Raw genomic sequence first — 25861 nt, forward strand, 5'->3', positions numbered from 1 at the left:
TGTGCCCTGATTCTGAAGGCAAAGAGGCCACGCCAGCCCCAAGCACCTAGAGAGAGAAGAGCAACACAGCCAAAATCAATTGGGATACAATAGAAGCGGGAGGGGAGTGGGGTGCAAGCGAGGACCCAGACACTGAAAACACCTGGAAAAATCCTCCGTGGAGCCCTGTGAGACAAAAGCCCCTAAGTCACGCAAGCTGGCCACAACTGTGTTCCTAAAGACACACAACGGCTAGAAGGGAAGGAAGTCATGGCCGCCGCCTTAAACACATAATGGTATTCTTTTCTCCCCTTTCCCAAACTTTACCGAGCATCATTTAACATTTATAATTCTTAAAATATTTTAATTGCTGCGAGCACAGATGGAGGCGTGATTAATTCTGACTGAAATAATGTATGTGAAAGGTGGGAACTCTAAACCCCCCATGAATGGTATTATTGTCAGAGCATGAAGTACCCTAGAATTATGCATAATAGCATCACAGACTGCAGCACGGGCTATTTTTGTGTTCTGCTCTTGGTTTCCGGCTCACCTGATAATGTACACCATTAATCATTTCTTTACAGTATTTCCTCTAAACGTCTAAAAAAATAATACAGCTGTATAGTACAAAGGGCCCTGTAAAGGCACGGCTTTCTCCCGCCCCAGACTCTTGACTTTTTGGGTTGTCTTATTAAACAGTAAACTCTACGTTTACATCTTAACCAGAAGTTTACACGTAGGTATTATTAACATTTCATCGTTGTACTGTATCTGAACCCCTAAGCTGTTTCTCATCTCTAGTCCTGACTTCTATATTCCACTTCTATATTCCACTGTGCTTCTAAAGCCTGTGGCCAACATCTAGCGTCTCATGAACTCTACCTAGACCCCCACGGGTACCTTAGTGTTAAGTGCCCCAAACTCATGCTCCCAGCAGGGAGAATCTCTCCTATGCCTGCATCCTTCTCTTACACTCTGGTGCATCCCTTCACCATTATTTATACTGAAATCCTGAACAGTTCTCTGAACGGCTCCCACTTCTTCCCCCTCTATACCTATCAATCAAGCCGATTTCACTCTCCATGCCCCACTCCCAGCCAAGACCAAGTTACTATCTTAACCATGCAAGAGTCTCACTGGCTTCCAGGCCTCCCTTCTGCGCTTCCTAAATCTTTGCCCCTTCCTATCATCAATGACCACTAACACAAATTTAAGCAAGTCCCTTCCCTTAAGCCCTTCAGAGAGTCCATCACCTACAGAGTCACATTTCAGTTCTTCGGCAAGGTCCATGAGGCCCACCAGTTAACACCACACACCAGGCTCTCAGGGCTCCTGTCTCAAGACTGCCTTCCTCCAACAACCTACCCGCCCCTCTCAAACTGAGTAGAGCTCTGAATAGTCCCGCCCATTGCTCACGCTGCTGTTTTACGACAACCCACCTGGAAGGGCTAATCTTAATTCGACACACCTGGGAAGAGTGACTCTTCATTTAGGACTTGCTTTTTTATCAGACTGGCCCGTGAGAGCACGTCTTCGGGGTATTTTTCTTGGTTGCTGATTGATGAAGAAGGGTCAAGCTCTAGGGTACCACTACTAGGCAGGTAAGTTCAGTTGATAGGTCACCAGACAGAACTGAATAAGAGTTTGCCATTGATTTGAGAGCAGGGCAGCCCCTTAGTGAAGTAGACAACTGGGCGGTTGTAGCCTGTGATGGTGGGGGTAGCACCCTGGGCCACCCAACGGTGTACATAAACCTGGACAAAGAAAGCTAAATGGTGATGTCTGGCAACTATGACCTGCACTTGAAGCCAGCACCATATCACCAATCTGGCTCATCCCTGTCCTCTGACACCCACGGAGCATCTCCCACATTAGGTGTGTTAGCATGAGGCTGCGGCTCTGAGTGAAAAGGTGTCCTCTGTTATGAATAAAAGATGCTGCCGCCATTAAAAGATGTTTTTAACAGTAGCTGAACGTGAGTCTGCGGACAGACCAGAACCACCCTTCCTCTGGGGCTTCAGAGTCAAGCTCCTGCCTCGGGCTCCTGCCTCTGGCTCTCCTCCATGACGGCTGCAACCTGTAAAACGAAATGAACCCTCCTTCCTCAAGCTGCTTCTGGTCATGGTGTGCACCACAACAGCAGGGAAGCAGACTCGGCTCTTAGTCCAGCCAAAGACGGCTTCAGTACAAACTTGTCTTGCAAAGTTTCAAAGAATCTGCCAAGCCCTGGTTAGAGGAGCAGCCCTGTGATCTGCTCCAACTCGGCCTGGGTCTTGGCACTTAACCTCCAACTGAAGGAACGCACGTGTGTTGGCCTCGCCCACAGATGTTAGGTTCTTCCAAGCAAGAGACCTTGTCTCCAGCCTTGCGGCACTTCCCAGCACCTACTATGTGCCAAACCTATTCCAGGTGTCCTGGATGAATAGTTCCCATTACAGTGATCCCCCTGTAATGGGTGAAGACTGAGGCTCCAATACTAAGAGACGTCTGCCAGGGCACTCAGCGATGCTAAACTCGAGTCCAAGTCTATGTAACTCCACAATCATCACTCCTTACAGTTTATCGTTCCCTTGTGTATGTAGGAGCTTGAAATGTAAAGTCCTGAAAATACGGATGAGTTCACATTATGGGAAATCTAAGTATATGCCCCCCCAAATGTCAGTCTGAAGCCATCTAGAAACGACAGTGAAACAGAAAGCATATCGTGAACAAATTTTGTAACTAGTCCCCACCCCTGCTTTTAGCATATCCAGACAAGGGCTGTGGGGAGGGCGGTTCAAAACCCAAAGGGCACACCATCTTCAGCAGCTGCAGTAGCTCAGCTGAACCCACCAGTCAGCTCCCCCCACGAACAGTCCTTCATGAATTTCCCAACTCTTCCTCCCCACACCCCAACTCCACAGCATCTGTAGGCCCATACCACTCACTGCAAAGGACCTCAGAACCAGAACCCATCAGGATTTAAAAGTGGATCCCTTTGGAGCAGACACCGCAATCCCTGCAAACACCTATTGGAGAGGACATGGCAGAAATGGGCAGAGCAAAAACGAAAAGTTAGTACCACAAGGGGCGGGGGTAGGGTCAGGGTTCACGGTCACCTACAAAACAGGCACCGTGGGTGAGAATGCTAAGGTCCTGGAGGACCAAATTAAACGCTTTAAGAATAAGCACTTGGAGCCGAGTGGTGGTGGTGCACGTCTTTAATCCCAGCACTTGGGAGGCAGAGACAGGCAGATCTCTGTGAGTTCAAAGCCAGTCTGGTCTATAGAGTGAGCTCCAGGACAGGCTCCAAAGCTAAAAAAAAAAAAAAAAAAGACAGCTAAACTGTCTCGAAATCCAACAACAACAGAAAAAGAATAAACACTTGGCCCCAAGTAGATTCTCAGCTAGTATCTTCTCACTTTCTAACTGACTGAATGAGCAACCACACAAAGCTCCCACCTGTCCTCTACCAGTTAGAATGGGAACTAAGGAACTGGGAGCTGAGAAGCCCTGTCAGTAAGACAGAAAGTTAGAAGGCTCATCTCCCTCCCCAGGACGAGAAAAATGAACAAGAAACTGGTCTGACCTATAAGAATTAATGGAAAACTTGCTGGCTAGGAGGACCAAAGCAGCATCTAACACTGTAGGCAACCAAGTCCCAGCGAAAGACAAAAACGAAAACATTACAGACCCACTATCAACTCCCAGCAACCAGAGCCACACCCAAATCAGAGGCTTCTTCCTGACTCTGGAGGAGGCACAGAAGGTAGCAAGGGACAGCCACACAGTCAGCCTATCCATACTCACGGCTGGCAGAACAAGCAGGCTCTCGGAGGGAGACAGATACCCAGCCAGCCTCCGCTGCCTCCCGCCGTTAAACTGAAGTCTAGGCCCTCACCACACTCCATTCCCAAAACAAACTTCAGAAGGAGCCACGCCCCAGATCCCCAGAGAGCAAGCTCCAGGAAGCTGTGCAGTCTGCTCAGGTCACTGGGACCAAGGCACTGGGTTGGGACCTTGCCACAGTCGCCTGGCTTCAAAGCCTCAATCTGGCAGAGCCGCACATGACCAGCAGGGCAGGGACTGGATGTCCCTAGTTATAAGCCAATGTATAATAAGAGATGATTTGACTTTAAAACTCAGATTTCAAAGAGTTGGGTGCTTTTTTTTTTGTTATTCTGAGGGAAGAAGAGACTGAAATCAGTGACATTTGTTGTAAGGGGAACCAGATCCAGGGCCTTGTACCATGCTACAAATGCTCTTTAGTCTTACCTCTGTTTAGTCCAGAACAACCTAGGCCATTCCTGGGCAAACGAATAACCCAGAATATATAGCACTCCTCATTCTCACTCTCCTTTCCGGGATTCCAAAACTCCAGCTTTTTTTCCCCCTTTTTCCCTAAGATACAGGCTCACTCTATGTAGCCGTGGACAGCCTGGAACGTACTCTGTAGACCAGGCTGGCCTCCAACTCACAGAGATCTACCTACTTCTCTGTTTCCCAAGTGCTAGAATTCAAGGTCTGTGCCAACAGCACCCAGCTTCAACCTCTCTTCTGTAAGCAAGAAAAACAGGAATCTCATTTCCTAGAAATCTCTTGCTGAAAGCCCACTGAAAAGGCAAAGCAAATTCTGATTTTTGAGGGCTTGCTGCTCTTGACTGTTAATCCAAATAACTTTTTTTAAAAGAGCAGCCTTGGCAAAATTCCACATAAATGCACACAAGATCATAAAAATAAATCATTTTCCTAGGTGATTATTTTCTTAAAACGGACACCATATGGTTTAAGGGGCTACAAAAAGTTCCTGAAATAGAAGTTGGGGAGATGGTTCAGTCAGTCAGGAATTGGGGAGACAAGGTAGTTCTGGGGAGCTTACTGGCCCCAGCCTAGCCAAATCCATAAGCTCCAATTTCGGTGAGGGACCCTGTCTCAAGGTTCCTTACCAGGTAGGGGTGCTTAAGGAAAAGTAACTAAGAAAGAAGCATAAACTATGCTCCCCTCAAGTCTGACCTTTCTAGAAATCAGAAGAAAAGGGGTATTTCATCAAATTCCCAAATGGACAGTTTTCCAAAAAATCCAGACTCACAGCAACCAATGGAAGCCAGCCATATCATCTAGAGTAAACACGGCACACAAAAGAAAGGCTCAGCCTGGCCCTCCCCAGTCCTCTTGTGGCACTGTGCTGTTTCCCTGTTGATGTCCCAGCTGACTCCTCTGCTGAGTTCCTGTTTGTGGACTCCACACTGCCCAGTCCATGGGCTCCTGAAAAAAACAAGCTGCATCCTGAAAACCCGGTTTGCAGAATAGTGTTCTTGGACACCCTGTTCTAAGAGGACAGGAGCATGGGACAGCAACCTCTGTTTAAATCCTAACTGGCCCAGGTGACCACCGGTCCCTTGATGAACACTCCACAAGCTAATCCACTCAGCTGCCATCCATTCTCGTCCTCCGGCCTTAAACATCATCTCTCACCTGACCTACTTCAAAAGCCTAACGAAGTGCCCTGCCACCCACCTGTCTCCATGCCAGCCTCCTTTCCTCCAACACCACCGCTGCCAAGGCTTTGCTCCAAATCAGATCTGATTACATCACCTCCCAGCTGAAAGGCTTTTGACAGCTATTGCTTGCACGCGGGAGCAAGTCCACACTTCTTAGCCTGGCATGCAAGGCCTCTGCAATCTGGTTCTCTCCTCCCAGGCCCTCTATCCAAATGCCAGGCACCGTCTGTTCTAGAACAAACCCCCGAGCATGACTTGTTTTCATGCCTCCCAGCCTCTGCTCATTGTGCTCCCTGCATCCAGAAAGCGCTCCCTCCCACCTGGCAAAATCCCACACAGGCCTCACCTCCTCCCTCTGCTCCCCGAAGCCAGTCCAGAACCAACCACTCCTCTTCCACCTCCTCCCTTTCTCCTGCTGCACTAGCTCCTGGTCACCTTCCCCTAGGGCCATGTGTGCTACCGTCTCAGACAAAGACACAAGTCTGGCCCTCAAAAGACAAGACAGCCCGCAAAAGCTAGTCATTGGCTGCAAGAGCCAAAGACCATTTAACAGGAAACCCCAAGATCAGGCACGAGAAGCCTGAATTTATTGAGTTGTTGGTCAGGGTTATCCCAGAGACTACCAAAATAGTATAAGCTATTGCTATTATTTTTATTGCTATTGCCATTGGTTGCCCCGCCCCCAGAGGTGGAAAAATAAGTCCCTATCACTGACGATACCACGCACTTCAGACATAGCGCCCAGAGGCCCCTGAGCTGGAACTGACCTGAATGCCCCCTCCCTGAGGACCAGCTTTCATGGTACCAGAAGGCGTCATGCAAGCTTACAAAGGAGGGGAGCAACCGACAGTCTTATCCAGCTATGACACATATGAACCATGTACTGGCTAATTTATGTCAATTTGACACAAGCTATAGTCACTGGGACAGAGGGAACCTCAATCAAGAAAATGCCTCTAGCTGTAAGCAGACAAGCCTGCAGGGCATTTTTTTAATTAGTGGTCCCTGGGAGTGGGCTCTGTGGGTAGGGCCTCCCCTGGGCTGGTGGTCTTGGGTACTATATGAAAACAGGCCAAGTAAGCCATGAGGAGCAAGCCAGTAAGCAGCACTCCTCCACTGCCTCTGCATCAGCTCCTGCCTTCCGGGTTCCTGTCCTGACTTCCTTCAGTCAAGGACTATGATGTGGAAGTGTAAGACAGATAACACCCCCAAGACACAACCTGCTTTGGGTCATGGTCTTTCGTTATAGCAGGGGGAACCCTAACTAGGGCAAACTACACCAATGACGGGCATGGCATTACGCCACCTTCATAAGGACTCTGGTCTTTGAAAATGCATCAACATCGTATTTGTGAGGTTGACTGAAGCTGCTGTTAATAAAGGAAGCAATGGAGTCTATGAAGGTGAACTCTCTTCCCAAGTTCCACTGGCTCAGAACTCAGTCTCCATCCTTATGGAAACAACATCTCTTTTCTATGTTGTAGAGAGCAGGTATGTGGCCTCATTCCTCCTGGCCTGACTTCCAGACTGTGAAGAGATTCCTCAGGCTTTAAGGAAATATTTAAAAAGGGAAAAATTAACAACCCTGTTAATGGGAGAAAGGGGCAAAGACCTCAAGTGCAGCTGGTCTTGGGTGCCACTGGCAAACTGAGTTCACTCTCAGAGAATGGAGAGCACCCAGGCAGAAAGCAATGCAAGCCCCTTGTCTTACTGCATATTCTTCTTATACGAGCTAGATTCAACGTCAGTGACGTAAGAAAGACCTGGAGGGGCTGGAGAGATGGCTCAGTGGTTAACAACGCTGGCTGTTCTTCCAGAGGACCTGAGTTCAATTCCCAGCATGGTTGGCTCAGGCCTGTCTAACTCCAGTTCCAGGGGACCTGACACCCTCACACCAACGCACATTAAAATGAAATTAATTTTTTTTAAAAAGAAAGAAAGATCTGGAGACAAACTGCAGAAGAGCTAATCCCACCAGACATGGTCTTTAACAAGACACCTTGTCTGCAAGGTGGCTTGTTCACCAACCATGGCCTATGGCAGGTCTCTGGGAAGCCTGCCCTCCTGGCTCACAACTGCCCCATAAACAAACACATCCTCACGACTGGGGTGTGGTATGCAGAAATGCTCCATCTAAATGAAATACAATTTACTGTTCTGAACCACAGGGCAAAACACCACCAAAATCCAAGAAGCCTCTGGTGTTCTCACAGCCTCAGTAGGTAAATGGGTTTTCATAAAAACCAGATGGCTACTTAGCGGTATTCCTAATAGTCAAGAGTAGAATGCCTCTTTTGGTTAGTCAATCCCTTCTCTCCCATAAATCGCCACCTAAAACTACCCTGCAGGTCTGTTCAAAAGTTTCTGTATGGACAGCTAATTGTGTAAAGATAACACCTTAGAGAGGAGTATGAAACCAAGTTCTTATGTGGAGTTTAAAAATAAAATATTTTATTTAAAAATAAAATACTTCCTCTCCCACTCGAGCTGAGGGCTGAACCCCACATAGTGAATCCTCTACTGCTGAGCTTCATCCTCAACCCCCTTAAATGATCTATTCTTAGACACTCCAAACACACAGCTCAGTTAAGTAGAGGTGCCACCAAGCCTGACGATCCATGTTCAATCCCTGGGGTCCACACGGTAGGGAGAACCAAGTTGTCCTCTGACCCCAACTCTCACCCTGACACAGGCATCCCCACACATATAAACACATTCAAGCTAAATAAGATGTAAAATAAATAAAAATTTAATTTTTTTTTTATCCAACAACTTACCCATCTGGTTGAATTTAAAATACGGAATGATAAGAAGACAGAAACTGCATGCCTGGGTACCTATGAGCCAAGTCTGGAAGTAAGCAGTTAATAGGGTCTTACCTTTGATCCTGGCACAAACTCCAAGAAACAGGCATTACTATCCTCATTTTACAAATATGGAAATAGGTCAAGTTTCCTATTATCACTACACACAAAATCAAGGTTCACATGACTTCAAAGTCATAAGCTTACAGTTGGGAGCAGAGCCCAGTAGTAGTAAGTGCATGGTCTGTGGGTTGATGCCCCACACTGGCAAAAAGAAAAAAAGAGGGGCTGGGCACAATGGCACACACCCACTGCACTCAGGATGCTAATCTTGAAGGGAAAAAAGGAGAGAAAGGAGAGTATATATGTATGTTTGCAGTATAGTGTTATCGTTAAAAAATACCTACTATGGCCAAGGCACTTTCCTTCCCAAAAGGCAGATTTTAATGTATTAAGCAGAGTTCCTGCCAGCTAAGGGATTAAATACAAGAATGTGCGGGCAAAGGCTTATGAAGGTTGCCATTCATCATATAGAGCTACTTTATATGTGGTTAAGTTATTCCTCATTAACACACACATTCCTTTAATTTTTTTCCAGACATAAAAGCACTCAAAAGGCTACAGAGGGGGGAAAAAAACTTACATGACAAATTAAATTAGCAAAGTCAGCAATGATGAAAACTTTGATTTATACATCTGCGTTTACAAGATAACATGCAGATAAATTTACTACCATGAGGATTTCCTTAAACTTTTGCTCTTAAGTGTAATTATTAAAAACTGTATCTAGTAAAAACAGAATTGAAGCTGGGAAGTTGTGGTGCACGCCTTCAATCCCAGTACTTGAAAGGCAGAGGCAGGTGGATTTCAATGAGTTCAAGGCCAGCGTGGGCTACAAAGCCACGGGACAGGACAGCCAGGACTATCACACAGAGAAACCCTGTCTCAAAAAACCAAACTAAACAAAAGTAATAATAATAATAATAAATAGGTAAAATTGATGCATATTTCTAAACTATTGTGCAAATGAAAATTAGCCACTATACAAAAGAAGTTTATCATTGATACTCAGGTACTTTGTCATTTTGAATTAAACCAAAAAGGCTCAACACCCAAAACACCTTACTCAAAAGCCACATGCCATAGGTACAGCACACTATGACACCCAAGAAACCAGGCTGACTATACAGAACACCTTTTCATCCACTTGGACCAGTTCAACTTGCACCTCCTTGACATGCTAATAATAAAATCAACTTCCAAACAGATGCTAAGTCATTATCTATTTACTTTTAAGAAGCTACTGCTTACGAGTTACTAAACCCAAATGTTCCCAAATCATGGGGTGAAAAGAATACACAGTCTAGGACCTATTTTTTTCTTTTTTTGCCCAAAAACTTTTATCCTGATTTTAACTGTGGCTTTATTAGATTTGTATTGATTCTGTGTGCATGTGTACGCGCTACTGCCGTGGCTTAAGAGTACAGTCAGTTGCAGAAGTCAGTCCTCTCTCCACCGCATGGGTCATTGGACTTGACAGCAGATATATTTACCTGGAAGCCATCTCACCAAACCCTGATTATACCTTCAAAACCAGCTTCCAGTTTACAGGAAATAGGGACCAAGCAACAGCATCAACACCACCACATGAATATTATTTCAGAATATAGGATAATCTACAAGTTCTCTGCTACACATCAAGAGATGTAGGGGAGCAGTAAACAGTATTTTCCTGTACTAAAAAAAAAAAAAGATTGAAGGAGCAAATGATCAATACCGTGTAAAATGCAAATATTTGATTCACTCTTGGTACAAAGAAAAATAAATGTTAATAAATGGCATCGGGGAGCAATAAGATAATACTGAGAGATTAACTGTTAATTTTATATGACAATGAAGTAGTGATTTTTATTCCTTAGTCAGAAATGTATGCCAAAGTTTGTGAAGCAAAATTACACATCTATCTGTTTGTTTGTTCGTTTTTTGAGAGAGGGTTTCTCTGTATAGCAACTCTGGCTGCCCTGAAACTCACTCTGTACACCAGGCTGGCCTTGAACTCACAGAGATCCACCTGCCTCTGCCTCCCAAGTGCTAGGATTAAAGGTGTGCTGGATTTGCTTTAATATACTAACAAACTACTCAACCAGCATTGTTCTGTAGATAAAATATGCTTTGCAAAAAAATGTCTATTGCTCCAAGCATTTGCAAAACAACGAAGTCTCTATTTTCCCTCTAGAGATCTAAAAAGAGAATTAAGAACTGAGTGTTCAAAAGTTGTGACATTTTTAAAGAGACATGGCTTGGGGCTGAGAAGATGATTCAAAACTTGCCACACAAGCTTGAATCCTGGAGTTCTGAGAAACCAGGTAGGCATGGTGGCCTCCTGCAATCCCATTACTTGGGAGACAGACACAGGGGATCCGGGGGGGTCAAGCTTGCTAGCTGGACTCCTCTGAACCAGCAAGCTCTTGGTTCAGCGAGAGACCCTAAGTGACGAAAATGGAGTGATGGAAGAAGACACCTGTGGTTAGAGTGAGACCAGCCCCCATAGGTTCATATGCTTGACTGCCTGGGCCCCAGTTGGTGGACCTGTTGGTGAAGAACTGGGAGGTGTGGTCTTGGTGGAGGAAGCGTGTCAGAAGGGCAGACTTAAAGGCTTCAAAAGCCTCAGCGATCCCCAGCGCGTTCTCTTGTTTGAGATGTGAGAGCGCTCGGCTGCTCCTGCCACCACGCTTTTGCTTCACCACCATAGCGTCTAACTCTGGAACTGTAAGCCCAATTAAAGCCTTCCTGTTTCAAGTCACCTTGGACACGTTTCATCATAGCAATAGAACGTAACTAATTCCACACGCGACATCAGCTTCAGGCCTCTATACATATTTACATGTACATCCGCACACATGTGAACACACACATGTGCACACGCGCGCGCGCACACACCACACCACACACACACACACACACACACACACACACACACAGTATGCTTTGCTTAACTCAGATTTTTGCATTTACTTAACTACAGAACCCTTTTCCCTCTGCGGTGCCCTGCGGTTCCCTGAAAATTAATTTTTCATGGAACCCACTTTGGGAACTGCTGTTTGTTTAGACAAATCACCTTGTGGGAAGGTTGTCTTAAGTCACATTCAAGTTAAGAACATCAGACACGGCAGCCAGAAATAGCCCCAGCTGCGACGCAGGCAGTGAGGGACCTGAAACAAGTGGACGGTGAGTCTCGGGCTAGGCTGGGCTGCAAAACTGGCCCCTGCAACACAAACAAACAAATCAATCAAACGCGCATGTCAACAATCCGAGGGTTACTTACGGCTTCTGTGTCTCCTGCACCTGTAATTACACTGCGCCTCTGACATCCTTTGATTTGTAAATCTCTACAATACTACAATCCACTGCAAGCTTGCCCTCCACGAAGTTAAATTTGACTTATTCTCACCCACTTCCTTTTAATCCACAGAGGAACAATTTCAGACTCATCCAGACCATCAAACTACACTTAACTTTTCAGTTTTAATCTATGTTGAGATATTTCAAAGGAATACCAACACCTCTCCCGGGAGGAGATTAAGATACCCCTAAAATCAAACATCTCCGGGTACCACTTAGAGTTTGCCATCACTTACCTAAGACCCTGACTCCCATCTTTATGCTGCAGCATCCCACTTATAAGCAGGTCCTTCCAATACTTGACTAACTAAACTTCCAGAGCATCACCTGATCACACACCATCCCCACCCACTCCACAGCTAAATGTTTTACAGCCACTGTCAACTACTATCTATAACTCTTCAAGAGAAGCTACACCCCGTACTACTTAGGATATGCTATCCTTTAAAACGTACGGAAATGTACTCAAAAGAAAAAAACAGAAATGGCTAACAAAGAAATATGAAACACAAGTCAACACCACAAGAATCAGATTTTATGCTTCCCCTGCCTATAGGAGGCCATTTATAATGTTCCAAACACTTTTGTATATACTCTGTCATTTGACCCTCAAAACTCTGGAGGAATCTGTTTTTCATCACAGCAGCACAAAGTATCGAGCAGAGCTCAGCTTGAAAGCAGCCAGCCTGTCAACCCTCAATTAGCCTTTCTATGTAAGGAATGTCAGCTGAGCAGTGTAGAGGCCGTCATTCCCAACAGGAATGCTCTGGCCAGTATCACAGTAGCACACACGACCGTCTCCCAGGACTCTGCTCGGTAGTAATTACAGATGACTTCTAACCATTCACAGGCAGTTAGGTCTTCCTGTGCATCAGCTATACACGGTGGCACATGCCCGTAATCCCGTCACTTAAAAGTTGGAGATGAAGAGATCAGGAGTTCAAGTCTAGCTGCAGCTGTTTATGGAGTCTGAGGCCAGTTTGGGGTGCATGAGACCTTGTTTTAAGAAAAAGAAAACTCGGGCTAATGGGACCGCTCAGCAGATAAAGGTGAAAAGGGGCTTGCCACAGTTCTGACAACTGGAGCATGACTCTGGTTTGCCCACAGGAAGGAAAGAAACAACTCCCATAGACTGTCCTCTGATCTCCACACATGTATAGCAGCATGGGCAACACACATGCAGGCGCGTGCGCACACACACACACACACATAGGTACACACACACGCACATGCAAGCACGCACACACATACGCATACACACACACACACACCCCTAAATGTATTTTTAATTTTTCAAAACTACTAAAAGATCTTCATCTCTAATCCACTAGGTACCTACCCAGGATTGCCCAATGATGTTTCTATCCTACCATCCCACGGAGCCTTCCACTGTTGCTCATGTCAACATTCCCACAGACTAAAGACCTCTGAGCAACCAAACCACAATAGGACAAACACTTCATATGTGTGTGTGTGTGTGTGTGTGTATGTATGTATATATACGTATATATATATATATATATATATATATATATATTAGAATGGCTATTTTTATAAAAAAAAGTGTTTACTGGCGTTGTATGCATCATGGAAAACAAAGAATGTCAGATTCACAGAGGCAAGGTAGTATGGGTGTTCATCTTACTGTGGTAATATTACATGGTATATACATATGACAGCCAATAGTGTGCTCCGAGAAGATACTCAGTCTTTATTTTATGTGACACACACACACACACACACACACACACACACACTCACACAGGGCTTTGGAACATCAGTGATTTCGGTTTGCGTCCTGGCTCCTTCCCAGCTCTATCGCAGCGTCTGCACAGCTCTCTGGTCTCCGGAGGTTTCTAAGCTCTGGAAGCGGGAGAACAGAGCACTTGGTGCACAGCGACATTTAAAAACTGTGGGTTCTGGAGCTGGAGAGATGGCCCAACAAGTAAGGAGCTCTTATTCTTGCACAGAACCCAAGTTCGATTCCCAGCACCCCCACAAAATAGCTCACAACCATCCATAACTCCAGTTCCAGGGGATCCAAAACCCTCTTCTGACCTCCACAGGCACCAGACATGAAAGGGATGCACATACATACATGCAGGTGAAACACCTATAAATAGAAAAAAATACTTTTTTAAAAAATTTAAAGACGGGGCGGGAATGCTGCATGTCAGGAAAAGTCTAAAGAGAAGACTGTAAGAAAAACCTGATCACAGAGCAAGTTCCAGGACAGCCAGGGCAACAAAGAAAAGCTTTGTCTTGAAAAACAAACAAAAACAGTTGCAAATAAAAAAAAACACACACCAGAATTAACCAGACCCAAAGTCTATACATCTCAATGAATATTTGGGGAGGTGGGAGTAGGGGGCAGCCCTTTGAGACAGGGTCTCTCTACACAGCTCCGGCTATCCTGGAACTCATTCTGTACACCAGATTGGCCTCAAACTCACAGAGATCTGCCTGTCTCTGCTTCCCAAATGCTGGGATTAAAAGTGTGTCCTACCACACATGGAGCAATGATCTTCCATACAGTTTGAGTGGCCATTCAGAAAGGAAGCTTTGGGGTTCACACTGAATTGTATGCTTTATATATCGGATATAGTTTTATGTACTTAAACCACAACAATCCATGGCAGAGTTAGAACTGGAAAAACAATTAACTTTAAACCCTCTTCCCTAACTTGTGCCTATTACCTGCGCTCTGTCCTTCCTCACCCAATATTTAGCCTTTCTTGTTCTCTTTTCTACATGTTATACCGTATCCACGTGTGCATCTGTTTATGTATGTGCATGTAAGGGTGACTGGACTCCACCTATGAAGAGGAGTATAACATATGGCTGCTCCCAAGAATCTAATAAGGCTTAGAATCAATCAGTATTTTAGTTTATTTTCTATTAATATAGATATGCAAATCTCATGCCAACCTATCAAAGCCAGCTTCCCAACCACTCTGTAGTAAGTTCTCATCCTTCATGCCTTATCTTTATCTTTACTCCCACTGCGTCCCATTGGCATTTTCTCACACTTTTTCTTTGCAAGAACCTTTTAAAGTTGCTTCCCATTCTGTGGGAGCCAGTTCAATTAAAAATAGATAATATAAACCATAAGTCTACGTAAATGGATAGAGTTCATCCAAGGCCGTGGTTCTCAGCCCGGGGGGCTTCAATCCCCTTGGGGGTCACATGACCCTTTCACAGGAGTTGCATCTCAGATATCCGATATTTACATTACGATTCATAACAGTCGCAAAATTACAGTTTGAAGTAGCAACGAAATAATGGTAGGGGGGGGGGGGGGTCACCGCAACATGAGGAACTGTGTTACAGGATTACGGCACTAGGGAGGTTGAGAACCAATGCTCTGAGGCAAGAACAGCAATGAGGGTACCAGTCAGCTCCACTAGGAGTAAAATGCTCCTCACACAAGCCAAGTGACAGGCGCTGAGCAGATCGACATGCAGGGCGTACCCATATATGAATATTAGTAAAACTGTTTTGGTTTTGTTTTTTTTTTTTTCCTCTCCTTGGAAAAGCTCTGCTATTTCCTTCTTTCCCATACTAGATTGTATGGGACATTCTGCTTTGGTAATCACTGTCTTATACAATAATAAAAACTATTTTCCTCAGAGAGGTTAGAAGTCATGGTAGCTCTAGGGCAGCTGAGAAGCCACTGTGGTTTTTGGTCCCTTCAACCTTTGTACGGTGCTAGACCACTCCAAGCCTCATGCAACGCTGCAGATAAGCAAGTCACACTGGTGTCACAAACCTGCATTAATCAGTCACTGACAGCTCGTGTAGCCATAGTAAATTATCTTGATGCAAGCAAGCTTCTCTCCCTGGGGCAGGAGACACACCCAGCTTACCCATGAAGATGTGGTCAATTGAAAAGTAATCAAAAGCAGAATTGTGACCATTGGTGGGGCAGGGATGGCGCAGGTCTTTAATCCCAACACTCTGGAGGCAGAAGCAGGCAGATCTCTAGGTTCAAGGCCAGCCTAGAACTCACAGAGAGAGTTCCATGACAGCCAGGGCTACACTGAGAAACCCTGTCTCAAAAAAAAAAAAGAAACCAAACAAAAAGGCAGAATTGTGGTAAGAAATAATTCAGTGCCCCACCACCACCCCACGCCCAGCACCCAAGCCAGTGAATCATGAATGAGCCTAAGCCTCGTCAGAATAACCATCCAACTGAGACCAGTTCTCATTCCAAATAAATAAACGGTGGTGGTTGGTCTATTTCACACGAAGCAAGGGAGGCCGGGACACAGAATGTTGCTGCATGCAGAACCATCACTGTGTGTGCAGGACAATGAGAGAACTACTCTTTCGTTTCCATGGAGTTTTTAAAAATTCACACATCTAGTTCCACATTAGCAAGTACTCAATAAACATCAATAATTGATGGTAAGAATCTCAAGGAATTTAGAGCAAAGCCTGGCAGTGAGAGGGGATCATAAGAACTGTGTGGGAGCCATGACCAGCCCGAAGTTCTTAGAAGTAATTCAATACCCCCTTACACAAATGGCTATACGCACAGAGACTTAATCCCTGGAGAATGTGGACAAGTCTCTGCTTTCCAGACTACAGGCGCATACGTCATAAAGACATTAAGAATGTTGACATGCTTTTGCCATTTGGGTATGTTTTTAAGCCCAGCTAATACCACCTCTAGAAATCATCTATGCTGTGCTGGGCAGCTCTCTTTGTTTTCTTATTCCATGCCTCTTCCATCCACAATAACCTCTTCTGTGGGACACTGTCGCCCACGGTTCCATCTTGTGGGTTTAATGGGGCCTGCCAACTGGAACTCTTTGGCCAATCTGGGTTCTTTCACACTTTTCTCAGGTTGGCACTAAAGGCAAAGAGGTAGCTTCTTGATGCTATGAGGTTTTGGAGTCACCATGGGGCCAAAGGCTGAGCTAGGACACAGTGACTTAATAATACATGCATCCTATCTGGGACAAAGAGCTCCAACAGTGTCAAGGGCTGTCCAAAGACATCAAAGGTCAAAATGGATTACCTGGTTATGGTAACATAGGCAATGGATTTGGTAGCTAGTCATTAAAACAGAACCAAAGAATGTTCAACACAGAGAATGCATGTATGACAAGAAAAAGTGTATCACATGATCACATACTGACTTTAAACTGCACACATGTAATTTATGTATCTTTATTTGCATGACATCTTTCAGGTCTTCAAAACTGTATGTAATATAATGTACCATTTCGCTTCAGTACATCCTTTGTGCAAAAGGGCCATGCACAGTTAACTATTTCTTCCACTCTCTCCACCCCTCAGATAAGCAAATAATAACAAGCAAACCCACCACAGGTGTATGGCCCTAGGTACGCTGAGTAAGGCAAGGAAAGCGCTGAGTCACTGTGGTTCTATGTGAAGTGGCTGAACAGTCGGGGTTCACACCTATCTACAATGAATACTGGCTGGGAAGCTTCGGGACTAGTAAGTTCTCTCATGTTAAAGCAAAATCCATGCCAAAATCCATAACGAAATCCATGGTCTATGTCCTGTCACTGCAACCTTTTTCTTACCCTTGACATTTCTGTCTACGGGAGACTTCTTTCCAGGACATTCTCCTTGATCACCCACACTCACAGAAGCCCTTAAAGTCATTACTCACTCTACAGAGACAACTGACCAGCAACACAGCAAACAAGACCAGAACGCCTTTCACTAACCACAAGATAAAGCTTCTAAGAGCCTTCTTCATGAAAATCCATTTTCTATTCGTCCCCTTTACTGACCGCCTCCCAACTTTACTGGGAAACACTGCTTCACGGTGTTTCTGCTTTTGCTCCCCAGGGAAAGGGCAACAATGTCAGATTTATCAGTCAGTGAACAGACACTTCCTTTGAGCTTAAACCCCATTTCTTAATTTTCTGCAAAGACAGTCCTCCGAAGGTAAGTTTTAAAAGCAGACTATGAAGCCACAAGTTGTGTCGTATACCTGTAAGCCTGGGGCAGGAAGAGCACAGTTTGAAGCCAGACTGGGCTACACAGTAAGACCTTCTGTCAAAAGCAACGCATAAATAAATGCTTTCTACGGACAAGTTGCTCAATCATAAAAGACCTTACATGGAGCCATCGAGATGCCTCAATGAGCCATAGGGCTTCTGGGTGAGACCAACCACCTGAGTTCAATTCCCAGAACCACAGCAGGAGAAAACTACCTCCAGAGGTTGTCTTCTGACCTACACACACACACACAAATCAAATAAAAGCTGTAAAGTAAAAATCTGGTCTTTGTTGGGCAGTGACCAGCTTTCCGACTGAGGGTCCGTCTGCACTTCGTACTCCTTAAACAGGCAGGCAGGAACCCAGTAGGCCAACAGTGAAAATGGGTCACTGGACCCTCCGACTGTTTCACCATTTAACTATGAAAAGAGACTTACATAGCATAGAAAGAGCTACAGAATCCATCTATGTACTCAATAGGAAGGGCGCACAGCTCCAAGAAAGGGATATTCAGCCAGGCTTTAGACTTAGTCTGACTGAAGCCAAGATGAAAGGCAAAGGGTGTGCTCACCCTTGTTTTTAAAAGGACGTTCATGTGAGAAGGGATTTACGCTATCACCAAGACGTATCTGGAATATAAATCATGGTAGACCCTGAAGCCTACTTGATTTAAAAAAAAGAAAGAAAGAAAGAAAAGAAATTGAAAGTAAACAAATAATTGATTAGAGGTACGTGACTTTCTGGAACTCTCCTAGGGAAAATGATCAGTTATCATTACTAGAGAATGGTGTTTAAGCCTTCATTTCAAAGCAGAGACAGAGGCCCTGGGATTCTCAAACCCAAACAACCATAAATGAAACTCTGTGAGAAGCTGCCACACGTTCTGTTTGTCAGGCGTTAGTGAATTCACATGAATGAAGGGAGATACAGGGAGAAGAAGAAGACAACAGGGACCTGCGGGGCTCAAGTTCAAAGCCACCACAGGTGATATCCGGCAACCTGATCTAACTTCCTGGGCCCTGGGTGACTCAGCTGAGAGGCTCAGAGATAGAATGTGTATTGGAGCTCTTTATACTTGGGGCTACACTGTCCTGATTTACAACACAGGCTCCAAAATTCCTAGATTGCCCCAACTTTCGCAGTCACAAAGTTGCAATACGATTCCCTTTTGGGGATGATCCTTAAGGAAACCAAAGCCCAGAAAGGCTTACTAGCCATGGGGAGCAAATGCTTCTGTAAGCTGGGGAGAGGAAGTTTTACAACTAGAAGTGTTTAGAAGACAGTTCAGAGTCAAGCTTGGTGGTGCACGCCTTTCATCTCAGCACTTGGGAGGAAGAGGCAGGCAGATCTCTGCTGAGTCCAAGGGCAGCCTAGTCTATATAGTGAGTTCCAGGACAGCCAGGACTACATACATGGTGAGACCCTATCTCAAAATAATAAACAACACACAAGTTAAGAGAGACCATTCTGGAGACTAACACAATTCCGCAGCATATGTGCCTGAGTATGTGTGCAAGTAAACTAACGGTTCCATAATAAAAATAAGTTTGTTCTCCACACCCCTCCCCCAACAAGGCCTCCGTGTTGGACAAGAACATAAACGCGTTTTTCTAAATAGGAAATTCTCGACCGAACAGAAACAAAATCTTTACTATTGAGTTTTAAGTGCCTGGTGGAAACAGACCTCCCTCCCTCACAGCTATGCTGGCAAGCCTCATTATAATATGGATTACAGCTTTACTAGCCAGCCTAGGGACAGGGCTTTTAATGTTCTCTGGGAGATAAAGAATTAATCAGCAACCCAGAAAAGAAGTTGTCTAAAAATGGATGATGTAGTCAAAGTAATTCCATTGTCTCTAAAATTGTGCCCTCAATCACCCAGCATCAAAACCCCACTATGGCATCAAATAAATTGTATGTGGTTAAAGAGACAGAATGTCCTTCTGGCTGTTATGGAAAGCAGAAAAGGGCTGACTATGAATCGGTGATGTTTCAGCTCCATGACAAACATGAATTATGATAATTGAGGCATTCTGGTGGTTAAACCAAAAGAGCAGGAAAACCAATACTTTGAGTTCCAGCAAACGTCAAGTTTGTGGCACCAGGAACATGCAAGTGACCTTACACTTATTTCTGGACTTCCCTGGCTCCACCAAAATCAATGACACCATTTCCATCCCTTGCTGTCAGATCACAGTAGCTGGGAGGCCTGGACTCATCGGCTTGGCAGGTAAGAAGAAATCTCTAGGAAAGAGTCTCGAGTAAAGTCAGACACAAAACTTCTCTTTACTAGGCATACTTTTCATTGTAAAAGCACCGAGATCTATTTATGATGCTCTCTGACTGACACCCACAAGCATTCTGGCTGACACAAACTTTGCAGATTGTAGGGAAGTCCCTGTGAGCTCTTTTAAGTACCCAGATGAGCACAACACTCAGAACTGCCACCGTAATGAGCACCTCACAGGCGCTCATAAATTCTTTCATTCCCAGCAATCAAGAAGCAGCTGTTAAAATCCAGGAATCTTCCTAGTAGCAGATCTGAAATACCTCCGGGCTGCCCACAGAAGCTTCACAACTGCTTTCTTCTCTTCCTCCCTCCCCCACCCCAGGAGTGCCAGCCTGGCAGGATAAGGATGACCCAGGAAGGGGGGAGTGGGGTGAAGGGGAGTAGCGGATCTGGTGAAAGTAGAGACGCTAGCTCCCTTCTTTTTCACCACAAAGAAAAACCAACTCCCTGTGCCAGCCAACCAGGTTTCTCCTTCCCTCCCCCCAGCACACTAACTTCGGCAGTCTGATGAGTCTGGCATTTCCAGAGTTCGCGACCTCGGCCGCCCTGAGCCCTTCCTAAAAGATTTTGAACCAGGAGCCAGCGGCGTCCGAGCTCCTTTCCAGGTTAAGGCTCAGCTTGCCTTTACCTTTTAACCCGCTGGGATGCTACTTCTGGGGTCAAGTTCAAGATGAAGGTACCCTCATCGTCTCCCTGAGTTCACTCCGCAAGAAATGTAATACTGAGACGAGTCCCACACTACTCCAGGCACAAGGGTCTGGGGCTCCCAAGCAGGAGCCTAGGCAGCCTGAAGAAGACTGTCACAGCCCGGCGTCCACCGCCCTCGGCCGCGGCGCCGCGTTTCTACCTGGCCACGGCCGCATTTCCTCCCGGAGCCTCTACACAATTAGTCAAGTAAGTTTTGGGAACGCCAGTCCAGAGATCTTGCTGTCAGCAAACACGCTACACAATGCCCAGGGCTTCCTTCCCCGCCAGCCGTTCCGGAAAGAACCGCGCCGAGCCCGGGGGGGCCCCCCCAACACACACCCAAAGTCCTCCAGGAAGAACCTGAATCCTCATAATGCCTCCAAAGTAATCATTCATCACCCAAGGACAAGAGAACTCGAAATCTTGACCCTGCCCTCCACTTAGCTGGCACTAAAAGAAAAATCCTCAAGGACTGATCCCAAATCATCACCCCACCACCGCCACCACCACGGAAAGAAATTCGCGTGCATACGCGAGTCGCAGCCTGCAGGAGCGAAGCACTCACTTTCAAGACCACAGCGGACGGTACGATTCCCCCCCTGCTGAAGTTCGCTCGGCAACTTCGCGACCCGCGCACCGCGACACTCAAGACCCCGCGGTGCCACGCGCCCCGCCCGCACGACCCCCACCCCAGGTGCCCTGCGGAGCCCAGGCCCTGTCTAGCCAAGGGACAGAAGAGGCGGAGGAGGGACGGCAGGGAAAGTCCGCGCGCCGCGTGATCCCGGTGTCCCCCCCGGCCCGGCTCTGCTGCAACCCGGTCCTCCCGGCGCGCAGGAAACGGCCTGCACCGACTCCCCGGCAGAGCCTAGCCCGAGGCCGGGAGCGCCCGGCTTGCCCGCGCCTATTCCCGGAAAGCTTCCGTTGTGCGCGGCTGAGGTGGGGGGCGGGGGCGTCCCGAAACTTTCCCACCAGCCTCGTTCTCATTTCCCGGGCTGCCTCCCCGGGACCCTTCCTCCCCGCCAGCTCCGGCCACTGACCCGGGCTGCGGACGCCCGGAGGCCCGCAGCGACGCCCGGAGCAGATTGGAGTTTACCTGCCAGGAAAGTTTCCAGCTTCCGACGCGGTTCCCACCCTGGGGGGCCGGGCCTCAGGGCGCGGCGGGCTGAGCGCTCGGCGGTGGCGGTGGCGGCGGCGGCTCCTGCGGCTGCTCCCGAGCCCGGCTCCCGCAGCTGCCACCGCGGAGGCAGCGCTCGGGCCCGTCCCCCCGCCCCGCTCGGCCCACACCGGGACCTCATTGGCAGCGCGAGTCCCCGCCCTTGCGCGTGTTCCGGAAGGCACCTTCCTTGTGCGCGCCCGCTGGGGCTGCGCCTCCCGCGCCCCTCCCGCCTGAAGCTGCCGGGGCTCTGCGACCCGCTGGGGCGCGGCACGCGAACTTTCAGCCCGGCGCCTCCGCCCCTCCTCTCCCAGCCTGTTCCCTGCGGGAAGCCTAGCTCCCTTGAGAAGGTTTGCTCCCCTGGGGGCTCCGCCTAGGCGTCTGGCTGTGGGACAGGACCAGAAGTGCGATTAGTCGCCCCCCTCTCTTTTTTTTTTCTACTGTCTTAAAATCCGTAAAGTGACCCGGTCTTCGGTCTACACTGCTCTCTAAAAGCATCGGAGGAGGACATATGGGAGCAATTAGCCAAGCTGAAGTTTCCGCGGATGCCTTAGGGTGGCTTTGTTGGCTTTTCTTCCCGTCGCTTAACTATACGCAAACAAACACACTTTCTGGTTCCAAAATGAGCTAAGAGAGATGGACAGTAAATCTCATCCACTGCACCTTTTTCTGTCGCAAAAGTGAATTGAAGGTGCTCGCGGGGTCAGTGACTGCCCAGGCTCGGGGAGTCCACCGCCTCCTCCAAATCTGTGACTGGCGATGCGGGTCTGGGCTAAGTCCACTGGCCAGCGCATAGCTTCCTGGTCAGGAGGAGGAGTCCTGGAGGGGGAACAGACAAAGATGCTATTATTATGTAGGCTGGTGGCAGTAAATTGAACTCCCTAGTTCCCAAAATGTTTTGTTATTCCCAACAAACAGAAAGCCAAGAATGGCATAGGATAGATGGGTCCTCCAGAACCTCTCAGGAATCCAGGCAGTCAGTTTACATGGAAGGAGGCTCAACCCACTCTATTCCCAAAGCCCTTTGGACCCCCTTTCTTTGCAGAAGGGAAATTCCAAAAGGAATTGAGCACAGGCCGCCCATCCGTGTGCACAGAGTGACGAATACAGAAGGCGCTATAAATGGCTTTATGGGCAACCCCTAACCTTTGCTGTGGCAAACCCGCCTTTAAAGACAACTGTGTTTTAAACAATTTTCCCTATAAAAACTTCAACCTCACGTAGAGCTTCCCAGTATAAAGATAACAGCAGGAATGGTGTTCATATTTAAAGTTCCTGTGAAAAGCGGCAGGAAGCAAAAGGCCACGCCATCTCTCTATAATAAATAAAAAATGACCAAAATGGGCTGGATATTTTTTACTCGTACATTCAAAGGCCTGATTATCATGATGTTTATATTTAAGCAGCAACACTATCCCAGCCTTTCCTCAAGCAAAGCAGGACATGAATATTCAAAGCAAGCAAGAGCGTAGCAGGGGAAGCCTTCCCCGCGCTGATGTGCCTGGTTGATAAAAACCAAGGTGACGTTTGATGAACTCGTCTTAAATACAGTGTGTAAGAGTGGCTACTTTCAACCACAGATCACAAAGGCAGCCGGCAACAATAAGATAACGACATCAAGTCAGCAGTCAGTCCAGTCTGAAATCCTAAAATGGATGAGAAACTCCTGAAGAAAAAAAACAGGTACAACTCCTGCCTCGGGCTTGTCCATAGTGGGCAAAATGGGTAGGTGACGGGTGCAATTCATAATGTTTTGCTCCTTCCTCTTGGGCTATCCTCGACTCTTCCCAAACTTTAATGAACTTGCTTAAAGAGCCTTGGAGGATGATCAAGTTTCTTTCCCTCACCCCTCAGACTTGACCAAGTAGCAAGGAGAGCAATCACAGAAAGTAAATATGCTAATTTCTTGCATCACCTTTATTTCGGGTTGAAAAGGGCTTGGTTTTATAGTTTTAGAAGTCAAGGGCACTCATGAAGAAATCTCACCGCTGCCTGGTTAGGGGTGCTTAACATTCTGCACAGGCAGGGAGCTAGCAATGTGATATTTGTACACAGAAGGGCTCTGTTTCCCCTTCTTCCGGTAGTGTTTACATAATCCGAACTACATCTTATTAAGCACAACCCGATCTCCTGCTCTAAACGATTACGTTATATACAGAACGTTGTACTGAGAACATCAAAGCTGTCTTAACCTGTGAGTGAAAATGATACATGTTGGAAAAGTTAAGACCCAACGTACAACAGAGTAAAGAAAAAAATCATGGGTGAGAATAAAAAAACGGGGAGGGGGAACATGACGATCTGTTGTGTAAGGACGACCAGAATCTCTCTCTCTCTCTCTTTTTTTTTTTTTTTTTTTGTGGTTTTTCGAGACAGGGTTTCCCTGTAGTTTCTAGAGCCTGTCCTGGAACTAGCTCTTGTGGACCAGGCTGGCCTCGAACTCAGAGAGCCGCCTGCCTCTGCCTCCCGAGTGCTGGGATTAAAGGCGTGCGCCACCACCGCCCGGCGACCAGAATCTCTTCTAAGACTTCTTAAGAAGTCTCTTCTTGCTGGCCCCTGCACTCGGGAGAGATGGCCCCCATCCCTCACCACAAATGAAGGTGAACCAACCCAAGGGCATGCATATGGGGGAGTGGACTCCTCCTGCCGGAGGTGTGTGGTCCCAGTGGTCCAGACTGACCAGCTTGGCTACCACCCAGGCCCACCTGGTCTTGGGTTGACCCACCCTAGCATCTACCCTGTCTAGGACCGGCTGGAGCTCCTGAAGCAATGATAGACAAGCTCTCCCAGACTTGGGACAGCCACAAGATATCCCAGAGGAGCGCTGGTGAGGATGGTGCACCAGGAACCAGAGGCCTTGAACCAGACCAGTGAGTGAATCTTTGTGATGAACGTGTGCCGATAAAGCTGATGGGACAAAGAGATAAACAATGCCACCAGGATGAATGGAGAGGTGTTGGAGGGGCGGGAAAGAAAGGGAAGCAAAGAGATTTTTCTGGTGTTGTTTTGGTTTGTTTGGAGGGGGGTTGTTTTTGATTTCGTTTGTTTGCTTGCTTTCTTTTGTTTTCTTTTGTGAGGGGGGCACAGCAGAGATGAGGGGGATATGGAGGGACTGGGAGATGGGCAGAATTGGGGTGCATGATGTGAAACTTCCAAAGACTCAATAAAAAGTTAAAATTTTAAAAGTGTCTTCTTAATATGTAAAGTTAAATGAATTTTCATGCTTTTCCCTTAAATAATAATAAAAGGTGCTTTTAGCTGGTTATTAGGCAACTTTGTATTTTCTGGGGCAACAGAGGCTCAGGAATCACCACTTGCTTTTCTTGGGGCTCTCCACTAAGCCAGTTTTAAAAGTTCCCTAATTCCTTGTCTAGGCCAGGTGGTGGTGGTGGCACACGCCTTTAATCCCAGCACTCAGGAAGTAGAGCCAGGCGGACCTTTGTGAGTCTGAGGCCAGCCTGGTCTACAAGAGTTAGTTCCAGGACAGGCTCCAAAGCTACAGAGAAACCCTGTCTTGAAAAACAAAAAAAAAACTAAATAAATAAAAAAAGTTTCCTAATTTCTTGTGTGTTTCTAACAACGGAAGGAGGAAGAAAGAACCATAGATTGCACAGATACTCTGAGCCATACACATTCCTCATATATACATGTGATCTCCTGGGTTGCATGTGGAAATTTTCTGGCACTCTGCCAACAATGTAGCTTTTTCTCAGAAGACCGAAAGAAAAGAGCAACTATGAAACTGGTTATTTTACCGCACAGTTTACTGCCCAGGGCAATAGACTGAGGAAGGCATGAGAAAAGAATGTGCCTCGTGAGTGTTGCTGTATTTCTCCCCCTTGGTCAGATTCCTGAGTAGCTCTATTTTAAATCAAGCCTAATTTAGGTTCATAGCCAGTGTTTATTATGGGATGTGTAGTATAGGCCACATTGTAAGAAGTAAAGAGTTTTTAAGTTTAAACTTAAACACCAGATGAAATTTTAAAAACTAATAAGATGAGGTAAGAAATCCAAACTTAAGCACACACTTCTTCTTTGGAGGGTCTTTCAGTAGTTGCAGAATTCATTCTTTTCTTTCGGTTTG

The 25861-nt window shown here is 46.5% G+C and overlaps 1 protein-coding gene across 3 annotated transcripts in view; it reads right to left on the minus strand.

The window, feature by feature from the left end:
- The window catches only part of Tanc1 (tetratricopeptide repeat, ankyrin repeat and coiled-coil containing 1), a 223110-nt gene extending 201246 nt beyond the window's left edge, over positions 1 to 21864 (minus strand). For 2 of the 3 annotated variants that reach the window (XM_038336346.2, XM_038336343.2), the window contains exon 1: positions 21718 to 21864. The gene's annotated coding sequence lies outside the window, so the exon portion shown is untranslated. The remainder of the gene's footprint in view (positions 1 to 21717) is intronic. The other variant, XM_038336344.2, reaches the window with a different exon arrangement.
- Between the last annotated feature and the right edge of the window lie 3997 nt (positions 21865 to 25861).

This window comes from Arvicola amphibius, chromosome 7 (genome assembly GCF_903992535.2).
Source record: "Arvicola amphibius chromosome 7, mArvAmp1.2, whole genome shotgun sequence".
Lineage (NCBI taxonomy): Eukaryota > Metazoa > Chordata > Mammalia > Rodentia > Cricetidae > Arvicola > Arvicola amphibius.